Source organism: Callorhinchus milii, unplaced genomic scaffold (genome assembly GCF_018977255.1).
Source record: "Callorhinchus milii isolate IMCB2004 unplaced genomic scaffold, IMCB_Cmil_1.0 Scaffold1, whole genome shotgun sequence".
Classification (NCBI taxonomy): domain Eukaryota; kingdom Metazoa; phylum Chordata; class Chondrichthyes; order Chimaeriformes; family Callorhinchidae; genus Callorhinchus; species Callorhinchus milii.
The window spans coordinates 75,384,415-75,396,912 of record NW_024704742.1 but is presented as its reverse complement, the minus strand read 5'-3'; positions in this window follow the sequence as shown (position 1 = coordinate 75,396,912).

Below are 12,498 nucleotides of genomic sequence, written 5' to 3'. Positions count from 1 at the left end.
TCTGGATAAAGAAGGCCCTTTGGCCTATTTGAACTCATCCTTTCAGAATACTCACCCTACCGTCCCCCCATCACAGCATCAAGTTGCTTTTTAAATGAGTCCAGTGTCCTGACCTAACTTCCTGATTTTAACTTGTATATTGAGCTATTTGTCAGACTGCCTCAGTTGGTAGCATTCAAGCCTATTGGTCAGAAGGTTCTGGATCCAAGCTCCACAGGAGGCCTTTGTTACTTCCGGGCTGGACTATTCCAATGCCCTCTTCGCTGGTCTCCCCAGTTCCACCATGCAAAAAATACAGCTAATTCAGAACTCTGCCACGCGAATAATAACCCACACAAAACTCCGAACCCCCATCACACCAGTCCTTTCTGTTCCAGTCCGCTCAGCGGGCTCTGGCCTGCTTCAGGTCCCCCGCCTCGCCAGCCCCACCATTGGTGAGTGGGCCTTCAACCTCTCTGCCCCCATCCTCTGAAACTCCATCCCAGAGTCCCTTTCCCACAGTCCCTCCATCTCACCCCCTCCCTTGCTTCCTTCAAGACCCAACTCAAGATCCTCCTCTTTGGCTGTGTCTTTGGTCGCCCTCCTACACCTATTTTCCCCGCCCTCCATCCCTCCTGATCCCAACCACCAGCTCGGGTGCGGATCCCTGACTGGCCAGCGCCTTGGGATGTCCTCCTGACGTGAAAGGTGCTAAACAAATGTAATTTGTTGTTGTACAGCTCTATGAGGTCCCGCTGAGATGTCTTTTTTTAAGACTGAAGAGTCCTAGCTTGTCTTCTCATTGCTCATGGTTCATTTCTCTAACACTGGAGATGATAATAATAATAATCCTTGCATTTGATATAGCGCTTTTCACGTCTTCTAGACATCTCAAAGCGCTTCACAGAATATACTGTAAAGTGAATTGACTATATTTGTGGGCGAACGCGGCAGCCAATTGCGCACAGCAATGTCCCACAAACAGTCGTAGATTGAAAATGACCAATTTTTATTATTGTTTTGGAGGGATTATTATTAGGCGTGTGGAGTAAGGAAACTTGCCCAAGGTTTCGCCCTGCCTGGAACTGAACTCGGGTCTCTCGCTTGCAAAGCGAGCGCTCTAACCACTGAGCTATAGGACTCCATGATTCCCGATTGCTCCGCGTGCGGGTTTGGGTAGCCCCTTCAATCTGGATGACCAGAACTCTATTCAGTATTCAAGATAGAGGCTGACCAGAGCATTATATAGCTTGAGTAGGACTTCAAAGGGATCTGACCTTTATATTTAGCATTAAAGCCCAACAGCCTGTTTGCCTTGTTTTTGTTGCCTCAAGCTGTTTTTATGAGGCGAGTGATGAGTCAACTAACACCCCCTGGATCTCTTTCCAGTTCTTTCTTGGCAAATTCTAACCTGAGTTCTTAACTGGCTGAGCTACTGAAATATGAAATACATGAAATAAAGTTAAACTTTGAAAGAAAAATCTAATAGTACGAATAGAAAAGTATCCCAAATCAATCCCTTCAACCCACATTCTAACACTTCAAAGGAAGTGAACATCACCCAACCAGCCTCAGTTTCAAGCACAATGTTCTGCAACAGCATCATAGCAGGAGGACAAGACTTGCTCATCATCAGCACAGCGATATCATGAATCATCATTATTACCTCTGTTCTTGTGACTCATTGTTGTGTTATCCACTTCTTTATAATTTTAATATTTAAACAACCAAAAATTCCAAAAAATACTAACATGACATGTTTCCTGTATCAAGCAGCACTCATATTGTGTGGTCAGTTTCATACACTATCAAACACTATATTCTAGTGAGTAGGATTGTGTACATGACATCTGTGCTAAGTTTCTCTTTGCAGTTTCCACACTATCCAAGGACAGAATTCATATGAAACACCCTCTTCTTACATGGCTTCTAAATTATAGTCTTGGCAGCTGTACATAATTTGCAGTTAGTCAAAGATTAAACGCAAATGGCGAAATGGTATTTGGGGTTTCCAGACTCCACCTAGTGCTGACCTAGAATTTTTCCCTTGTGTCTTTCAGTTCTCTGCAGCTGCAACCAGTCAGTAACTGCAATCAAATTTCAGCCATTTCAATCACACAGATTCAATATTTATCGCATTTCACAGAATCATAAAGTCGTAGAGTTATACAGCACAGAAGGAGGCCATTCGGCCTATCGATTCTGTGCCGGCTCTTTGAAAAGAGCTATCTCCAACCTCCCCATCTCCAACCTCCCCTTCCTCTCCAAGGTCCTAGAACGAGTTGTTGCTTTTCAGCTTCGCTCCTTCCTCTCCTGCCACGCCCTTCTCAAACCCCTCCAATCGGGTTTCCGTGTCGACCACAGCAGAGAAACTGCTCTGGTCTAAGTGACAAATGACTTTCTGTCCGTCTGCGACCAGGGCTCTCTCTGCCTCCTCGTCCTCCTTGACCTCTCTGCTGCTTTCGACACCGTCGACCACTCTATCGTCATCCACTGCCTCTCCTCTCACCTCAACCTCCATGGCTTGATTGGTTCAGATCGTAACTCTCACACCGCCTGCACTTCATCTCCTCCAATGGCTTCTCCTCTAGCCCACAAACCATCTTGGGCGGCGTTCCTCAGGGCTCTGTCCTTGGTCCCATCCTCTTCAACATCTATATGCTCCCTCTTGGTGACATCATCCGCAGACATGGGGTCAACCTCTATCTCTCTGCCTTCACCCTTGACTCCAGGACCACTGCTGTCCTGACAGAATGTCTGTCAAACATCAAGTCCTGGATGAGAGCCAACTTTCTTCAATTGAATGTCAACAAGACCGAGGCTCTCCTGATTGGCCCCCGTCAGCGCCTCCTCACCTCAGGAGCTGACAGCGTATGCTTGAGTATGGTTGCATACTCAAGCTTGCAAACCGGAACCTTGGGATCTTGTTCGACCCTCAACTATCCTTTCTACCCCTCATTCACACCATGACCCACTCTGCCTTCCCCACCTCCGCAACGTCGCCTGTCTCCAACACTGTCTCACACCGCAGGCCGTGGAACCCCTCATACATGCCTTCATTACATCGAGGCTCGACTATGAAACTCACTGCTTGTTGGCCTCCCCAACTCCTCCCTCCAGAGGCTGTATAGATCATCCAGAACTCTGCAGCCCGTGTCATCTCCCGCACTAGGCTCCGTGATCCTATCAGCCCCATCCTCGCCCGATTCCACTGGCTTCCCATCACACAGAGGATACAGTTCAAGATCCTGGTCCTCACCTTCAAAGCCCTCCATGGTCTTGCTTCTCCCCTACCTCTCCAACCTCCTAACTCCCTACCATCCTGCTCACTCCCTCCGCTCAGCGGGCTCTGGCCTGCTTCACATCCCCCACCTTGCTCGCCCCATTATCGGCGGGCAGGCTTTCCGCCCACTCTGCCCCCACCCTCTGGAACTCCCGCAGTCCCTCCGTCTTGCCCCCTCCCTCGCCACCTTCAAGATCCTCCTCTTCGACCGTGCTTTCAATCTCCCTGCTTCCCCCCCTGCCCTCCCCCACCCTGACCCTCAGCTCGGGTCCGTAACTCTGACTGTCCAGCACCTTGGGACGTCCTCCCGACGCGAAAGGCGCTATATAAATGTAATATTGTTGCTCTTGTATCTAATTATCCCACTGTTTCCCCATTACCCTGGAAACTTGTCCTCCCCAAATAATTATCTACTTTTCTCTTAAAAGTTGTTGTCGAATTGGCTTCCGCCACCCTTTCAGGCAATGCATTACAGATCCAAACAACTCGCTGTGTGAAAAAAATTCTCCTCACCTCCCCTCTGTTTCTTTTAACAACTATTTTAAATTGGTGCCCTCGGGTTACCAACTCACCCGCCGGTGGAAATAGTTTCTCCTTCTTCACCCTATCAAATCCCCTCATCATTTTGAAAACTTCCATTAAGTCTCCTCTTAACCTTCTCTGCTCCAAGGAGAATAATCCCAGCTTCTCGAGCCTCTCCTGATAACTGAAGTCCCTCACTCCTGGCACCATCCTGGTAAATCTCCTTTGCGCCCTCTCCAATGCCTTGACATCCTTCCTAAAATGTGGTGCCCAGAACTGAACGCAGTACTCTAGCTGAGGCCTTACAGTGTTTTATAAAGGTTCATCATAACTTCCTGACTTTTTTATTCTATGCCCCTATTTATAAAGCTTAGTATCCCGTATGCTTTTTTAACAGCTTTATCTGCCTGTCCTGCCACCTTCAAAGATGTACTTATTTGAACCCCCAGGTCTCTCTGTTCCTTCACCCCCTTTATGATTGTACCATCAGCTTATATTGCATCTCCTCATTCTTCCTCCCAAAATGTATCACTTCACATTTCCCCACATTAAACATCATCTGCCATGTGTCTGCCCATTTTACCAGCCTATCTATGTCCTCTTGCAGTCTGATACTATCCTCCTCACTGTTTACTACTTTTCCTAGTTTAGTATCATCTGCAAACTAGAAATTGTACTCCCTACACCCAATTCCAGGTCATTTATATAGATCAAAAACAACAACAACAACTTGGATTTATATAGCGCCCTCCATGCCGGATGGCATCTCAGAGCGCTTTACAGTTTAGGATCCCCGGGACCGAGTCAGGGGGAGGGGTGTGAAGGTGCGAAGGTGACCAAAGGCGCGGTTGAAAAGAAAGGTCTTCAGCTGAGACCTGAAAATGGGAAGGGAGGGAACGAGACGAAAGGAGTGAGGAAAGCAGTTCCAGACTTTGGGGCATAGAGGCTGAAGGCACGGCCGCTGAGGGTGGAGCGGAGGACTCGGGGGACAAGGAGGAGGCCAGACCCAGAGGAACGGAGGCAACAGGTACTGTGCTGAGGAGAGAGGAGGTCAGAGAGGTAGGGGGGTACAGAGGAGTGCAGGGACTTGAATACGAGTCTAAAAATAGCAATGGTCCCAATACTGACCCCCTGAGAGACACCACTGCACGCTTCCCTCCAATCAGAAAAACAACTGTTCACCCCACTCTTCTTTCTGTCTCTGAGTCAGTTCTGTATCCATGCTGTCACTGTCCCTTTAATACTGTGGGCTTCTATTTTGCTTACAAGTCTCTTATGTGGCATTTATCAAACACCTTTTGAAAAACCATGTAAACTACATCAACTGCACTACCTTCATCCACCCTCTCCGTTACTTCATCAAAAAAATTGTTTTACTTTAATGTTTTTCAACATTAAAAAATGTTTCTAATATAATTACTTTGCAACATTACTGCAGGGACCATCGTGTAATACAGATTCAATAATATATTAGCCCATGAATATTTAATCAGCTCTTCCCAGTCACAGCAGATTTGGTTTTGTTTCTGTGTAAAATTCACGTAACATATAAAAACTGTTCTGGAACCATCTGCTATCACATGGGTGGTACGCCTTCAGTCATTTTCTGAATGCTAATATCTCCAGGGTTACAGGAAAGGTGGTGCTTTTGGGGTGTCAGCCTGACTTAGTTTGTAGCGCTCTTGCCTATGAGTCAGAATAGGCATGGGTTGTGGGTTCAGTTCCCATGTCAGGACTTTGAACTCATGTTAAAGATCCCATAGTACTACTCGAAAAGAGAAGGAGGTTTCTCCCGGTATCAACTGCAAAAGCCATATTATTTATGGTTACTAAAACAAGTGTTCTAGCATCACCTCATGAAGCACCACACTCCATATCCTAGTTTTGTCACAACTGGCTTCAGGGTGTCAACCTGTGTCAGTTGGTAGCGGTCAAGCCTCTGGAGCTTGAACCTGCAGAGGTTGTGAGCTCAAACTCCAAATTGAGACTTTGATCTCAAAGTCTAGACTGGCACTCCAATGCAGGGCTGGGGGAGTGCTACATTATTGAAGGTTGCTGTCCTTTGAATGAGACATTAATCTGAGATTCCCGTCTACCTGTTCAGGTGTTCACTAAAAATTCCATAGCACGACTCAAGAAGGGAAGGAAATTTCTCCCAGCCTAATGTCACCCAGATAAATTGGTCATTCATTTCATGGATGTCTGTGGGACATTGCTGTCTGCGCACTGACTGCTGTGTTCACCTGAAAAATATACAGTGACTACATTTTTGAGTAAATCCTGTGAAGTTCTTTGAGACATCCTCACGGTGTGAAAAGTGCCATTTGAAATTCAAGGGTTATTAAGGTATAAATATGGTTCATTAAAGGCGCTGTATGTTTAAATATTTGTGTTTCAAATATAATAACCAATCTGGGATTCTACCACCTGCAATCCACTAATTCTAATAGAAACACATTTTAATCTTGAAAATTGATGACTGCTGTCTGCTCCTTCACTCCATTAAATTGAAAAGGACAAGATCCAAGTTTTATAAACCTCAAAGGAGCAGATAATGTAGCTACATTCCCAACTAAAGGAGTTAATAATAATAATAATAATAATAATCCTTGCATTTGATATAGCGCTTTTCACGTCGGGAGGACGTCCCAAAGCACTTCACAGAACACACTGTAAAGTGAATTGACTGTATATTTGTGGGCGAACGCAGCAGCCAATTGCGCACAGCAATGTCCCACAAACAGTCGTAGATTGAAAATGACCAATTATTATTGTTTTGTTTTGTTTTGGAGGGATTATTATTAGGCTCTGTATGGAGTAAGGAAACTTGCCCAAGGTTTCGCCCTGACCTGCCTGACTTGCCCAATGTTTCTTCAGGTTTGAGCAGAGGCCAAGACAGAGTATGTTACATGTGGCACAGAAAGCCTTGTGTGGCTAAATTATCTTTTCTTGTTATGGTTTTACTATCCGTCATCCAAAATATACCAGTCCATAGGTGTCTTAACGTTTACTTTGGGCAAGAATAAAGCTTAAATGTAAATATTTGTAAACAGTATTCTAAGGGATGTAGAAAGAAAATATAATCCTATAGAAACCTAGACTGTTGTGTCAGGTGTCAGCCTGACTCTGTCAATAGCACTCTCAACAACAACAACAACAACAAGATTCCATTTATAGAGCGCCTTTCACGTCAGGAGGACGTCCCAAGGCGCTGCACAGTTGGGTCATGACCCGAGCAGGGGGGAAATGGTCAGGGTGAGGGGAGGGAAGGGAGGGAGAGAGGAGGGGGAAATGGTCAGGGTGAGGGGAGGGAAGGGAGGGAGCGAGGAGGGGGGAAATGGTCAGGGTGAGGGGAGGGAAGGGAGGGAGCGAGGAGGAGGAAGAGAGTTGAGAGGGGAGCTGAAGGCTCGGTCAAAGAGAAAGGTTTTGAGACCGGCCTTGAAGGAGGAAAGGGAGGAAGCAAGGCGAAGGCACTGGGGGATGGAGTTCCAGAGCCTGGGGGCTGAGAGGCTGAAGGCCCGACCACCGATGGTAGGGCGGTTGGGGTGGGGGACGTGGAGCAGACCAGAGCCAGAGGAACGGAGGGTACGGGCAGGTAGGTAGGGGGATAGTAGGTTGGAGAGGTAGGAGGGAGCAAGGCCGTGAATGGCATCTTCTAGACATCTCAAAGCGCTTCACAGAATATACTGTAAAGTGAATTGACTATATTTGTGGATGAAACGCGGCAGCCAATTGCGCACAGCAGTGTCCCACAAACAGTCGTGTTTTTTTTCTTGAGGGATTATTATCAGGCGTGTGGAGTAAGGAAACTTGCCCAAGCTTTCGCCCTGTCAGGAATTGAACCCTGGTCTCTCGCTTGCGAGACGAGTGCTCTAACCCCTAACCTATAGGACTCCAGGACTTGTATGGAATCCCTCATAGATTAAGGACAAGTAATATTCGAGCTTCTGATTTTGTTCCAGAGCCTCGGGGCTGAGAGGCTGAAGGCCCGACCACCGATGGTAGGGCGGTTGGGGCGGGGGACGTGGAGCAGACCGGAGCCAGAGGAACGGAGGGTACGGGCAGGTAGGTAGGGGGATAGTAGGTTGGAGAGGTAGGAGGGAGCAAGGCCGTGAATGGCCTTGTAGGTGAGGATGAGGATCTTGAAATCAATCCTCTGGGGGATGGGGAGCCAGTGGAGGCGAGCGAGGGTGGGAGTGATGTGGTCCCGAAGCCTGGTGCGGGACAGTACACGAGCTGCAGAGTTCTGAATGACCTGCAGCTTGTGGAGGGAGGTGGCGGGAAGGCCGGCGAGGAGAGAGTTCCCATAGTCCAGCCTTGAGGTGACAAAGGCGTGAACCAGGGGTTCAGCAGCGTGAGGGATGAGGTAGTGCCGTAGTCTGGCGATATTCCGGAGGTGATGGAAGGCGGTGCCAGTTGTGGTGCGGATGTGAGGGAGAAAGGACAGCTCAGGGTCGAACAAAACGCCGAGGTTCCTGATGGCTTTGAGAGGTGGAAAGTGCAGCCTTGGATGCTGATGGTGTCAGCGCCTGAGGTGCGGAGGCGCTGACGTGAGCCAATCAGGAGGGCCTCGGTTTTTCGCACGTTGAGCTGAAGAAAGTTGTCTCTCGTCCAGGACTCGATGTCGGACAGGCAGCTGTCAGGACATTGGTGGTCGTGGAGTTGAGGGTAGAGGAGGAAAGGTAGAGTTGGGGTCAGACTCAGCCACTGTGAAGCGTTCCAGGACTCTATCCTGCGTGAAGGGCGCTAAATAAATCCAAGTTGTTGTTGTTGTAAATCAGAAGGTTGTGGGATGAAGCCCAAGTGAGGACTTTGAACACATAGTCTAAGCTCCTGTGACTAATACTTTGTGGTATTAGGTAATACAGTGCTGGAGAAGCATGGTCCCATTGCTTGGGTGAGATGTTAAACAAGGTCCCATCTGCATGTTCAGGTGGATATTAAAGATCCCATGGCACTATTCGAAAAGAGAAGAGAATTTCTCTCAGCGTTCTAGCCATCGATCAACAGACAAAATTGGTCAACTTAGTGGCTGTTCCATTCTGCCCCATTGTTGTGGGCAAATTGTCTGCCTGTTTGTCTACAAATACAGTCACTACACTTCTTGTGAAGCGCTTTGAGACATGACAAAGTGCTCTATTAAATGCAGGGATTATTATTATTGCCAAACAAAAAGCCAAAGCTAAGATGAAGCCTATACTCAAAGATAATAACAATCTTTGCATTTGATATAGCCACTTATCACATCTCAGCTTAGATTATATGTGTTCCAAACCCCGACGTGGGAGAACCCATAACCTTCAATCGCAAAAGCGAGAATGCTACCAACTGATCCAGGCTGATAAAGATATAAGGAAATAAAAAGTAGTTTTAAAAAGATTGGAAGTCATCTGAGGATAACTGAAAAAAAAGTTCTGAAAGAGATAAGCGAAAAAGTGAAAGGCAGATTGTAGCCAGCAGGAATGGAGATTTAAAGAACCTTTTAGTGATGTAAGTAATGGATGGTGGGTTAAAAATTCATTAAGGGATACATTGGGTAAAAAGTTGATAGATTAGGAAATGGAAAATGCCAAGTTTAAACTTGATATTTGGCATTAGAAATAAAGATTGTGATCATTGATTGGGCATTCACATTACGGCTGCTTGTGGTGCCCTGTGGTGCAAATAGCTGTCATATTCGCCTACAGAACAGTCACTTGACAACAATTACTTGTGAAAGGCTTTGAGATATTTTAGTGTAATAAGGCTCCATAAAAATGAAATTCTTTCGTTCTTATACACGGGTAGAAATATGTGAGTCTTAGTATAGAATGAATCAAAATTAATTTGATAAGGAAGAATTAGAAAAGACGTTGGAGTAAGGCACATATGTCAGATTTAATTTCCAGGCAACATAACAATTTTAGAAGTTGAAGATAACCAGAACAGAAGAAACGTCCTTAGAAATTAAGTTTGAGATTTGCAATGAATTGATCAGGCCGTACCTAGAATTATTGTGAAGAACTTTGGTCGCAAGGCCACAAAAAATATACATTTTCCCTGGAAAATCAGCCCTAAAAGATGCAGGAAAAGAGCAACTGTAATAATAATAATAATCCTTCCATTTGATATAGTGCCTTATCATGTCTTTGAGACATCTCAAAGCGCTTCACAGAATATACTGTAAAGTGATTTCACGTGACAGCCACTTGCGCCCAGCAGTGACCCACAAACATTCATGGATTGAGTGACCACTTATTATTTATTATAATTTTTTGTAAGTGAAGTAAGTTCTGAAGCAAGATTAGATCATGTACAAAGAAGGAGGTTGACGGTAATATTTAATTGTATAGATAGGTTCCACCAAACTGTTACTTTAAAGAGAGGTGCAGATGAAGAAGGTCCTCTGACCTGTTTGATTTCACCGTTCCAGAATACTCACTCTATTGTCTTCTCATTATAGTATCAAGCTGTTTCTCAAATTAATCAAGTGCTTGGCTTCTTCCACCTTTCCTGGTAACCTCTCCCAGATATTGATTAAAATATGTGTAATTAAATATTTCCTGGTATTTCACAATTTATGCTTTTCTTCCCTGCAACCTTGGGTTATTCTTTTTCTGGAATTACTTTCTCAATCCCAATAAGCATATTACGATCATAGAGTGGTATATATATTTGCCTCTTATGTTTACTTTCTATATATGCTACCTGAACTTCACTTGTTCAGCCCAAATAAATAACCTGCTGAGCTCCCTTTGTAAGATCTTTGCTACCTCTACGTGATTCTGCAATCTTTACATTGATTATTAAATACATCTGAAGGGTTAGCTGTAATTGTTTCTGTAGACATGATTTTGTACATCTTACAATAAATATCGTCAAATTTGATATAATGCATTTCATGTTGGAAAGTGCTTCACAGCATCTTACGGTAAAACATAGTGACTGTGTATTTTATAGGCAGGGTCCTATGAAGTGAATGACCAATTTTTACCTGCAGCATTGTTGGCCCGGACTCTGGGAGAAACGCTCTTCTCTTTTCAAATAGTGTCATGGGATCTTTGATGTTCACTTGAGCAGGCAGACAAGTTTAATGTCTCATCCAAAAATCAGCACCTCCAAAAATCTAGTGCTACCCTCGTACTGCATTGGAGTGTCAGCCTAGATAGACCATGTGAGTTCAAAGTCCCAGATTGGTGCTTGGACTCACAACTTTCAGAGTGCTGCCAACTGATGCAGGCTGGCATCTTTTAAGTTGCAAATTAAATTAATATTAAAGTTACTTAGAACATTTAAATAACTGTTATTGTTTGTTCCAGCTTTGCAATACATGAGCTGAAAGATAAAGATACTAGTCAGCTCAGGGACCTGTGTAGCAGTCCAGAGTCATTTCTCTGGACCTGGGTAACAGTCAACGATTCAATGAACTAGAGGAACTAGTTACAATGACAACAACTTGCATTTATATAGTACCCTTTGTGCAGGATAGCAGCTTGGAGCATTGAACTGTAGCAGGGTTGGACTCCAAGCAAGGGAGAAGAAAGAGGTGACCATAGGTTCAGGTGAAGAGGTAGTTTAAAGTGGGATTTTTAAGGGAGGTAAGGTGGAGCAATTGAGGCAGGAAGTTCTAGGTTAGGGTTGTAATGGCTGAAGGCCCATTCAGCGATGGTAGGGCGAAGGGATTGGAGGACGAGGAGCAGCCCTTTGCCAGCTGAGTGAAGTGGGTGAGCAGAGGAGTGGGGTACAAACAGTTACAGGCGCTCACACCTTCTGCATTTCACACAGGGTTCCTGTGGTTTGCACTGATGCTCCGTTTGATTATCTCTGTTTTTGTCATCCTTGGTAACATTACTGTCCTTTCTTGGTTTGTGTTACTTGCACTCCACCCTCCACTCCACTCCTTGTTCTTCTAAAATCAAAGCCTCACATTAGTAGGGATGCCGCTTCTGGTCTTTCTGTATGCAGCGTGTTTCTTGGTTTCCCTTCTCAGTTTGCAATTCCACTGAGTTCCCAAGTTTTGTGTCATTCCCTTTGATCTCCAAACTGGAATGTGGATAGAATTTTGAAAAGGATTGCAGAGAAAAGCAGATTAGAGACTCTGTCAGTGTAGAACAGGGTGTGCTTTCCCTCTCTTCACAACTGAGAAATAGAAATGTCAACCTTGCACTGACAGGAAACTACTGAACAATAAGCGTTCTTCAATCGATTAACCATTTGTATTTTTAGTTATTTCGGTATCACAATGACAAGCTGGATAAGACCAATAACACTGATGTGCGAAAGCTGTCTACCAAACACTCTAATCAAACAAAACTGAGTTGTGACAATCTTTTTCTTGGAGCTGAGTTCCCACAGCCTATTGGGAAGTACATCTGGCTATTTGCAGGATTCAATATCTACAAATTATTTTCCAATCCTGTTGTGAATGCTGTACTTTATAATAAAGTACAATAATAAATAAACAAACAAACAAATAAATAAATGCAATAGTAATCCTTGCGTTTGATATAGTGTCTCATCAAGTCATTGAAATCTCTCAAAGTGCTTCACAGGATAAACTGTAAAGTGGATTGACTGTGTATTTTGTGGGTGAAACATGGCAGCCAGTTGGGCACAGCAGTGTCCCACAAACAGCCATAGGGTAAATGACCAATTTTATGTGGAGGATTGTTGGCCAGGTCACCAGGAGGAATTCCCTACTCATGGGATCTTTAACATCCACCTGAACAGGCAGA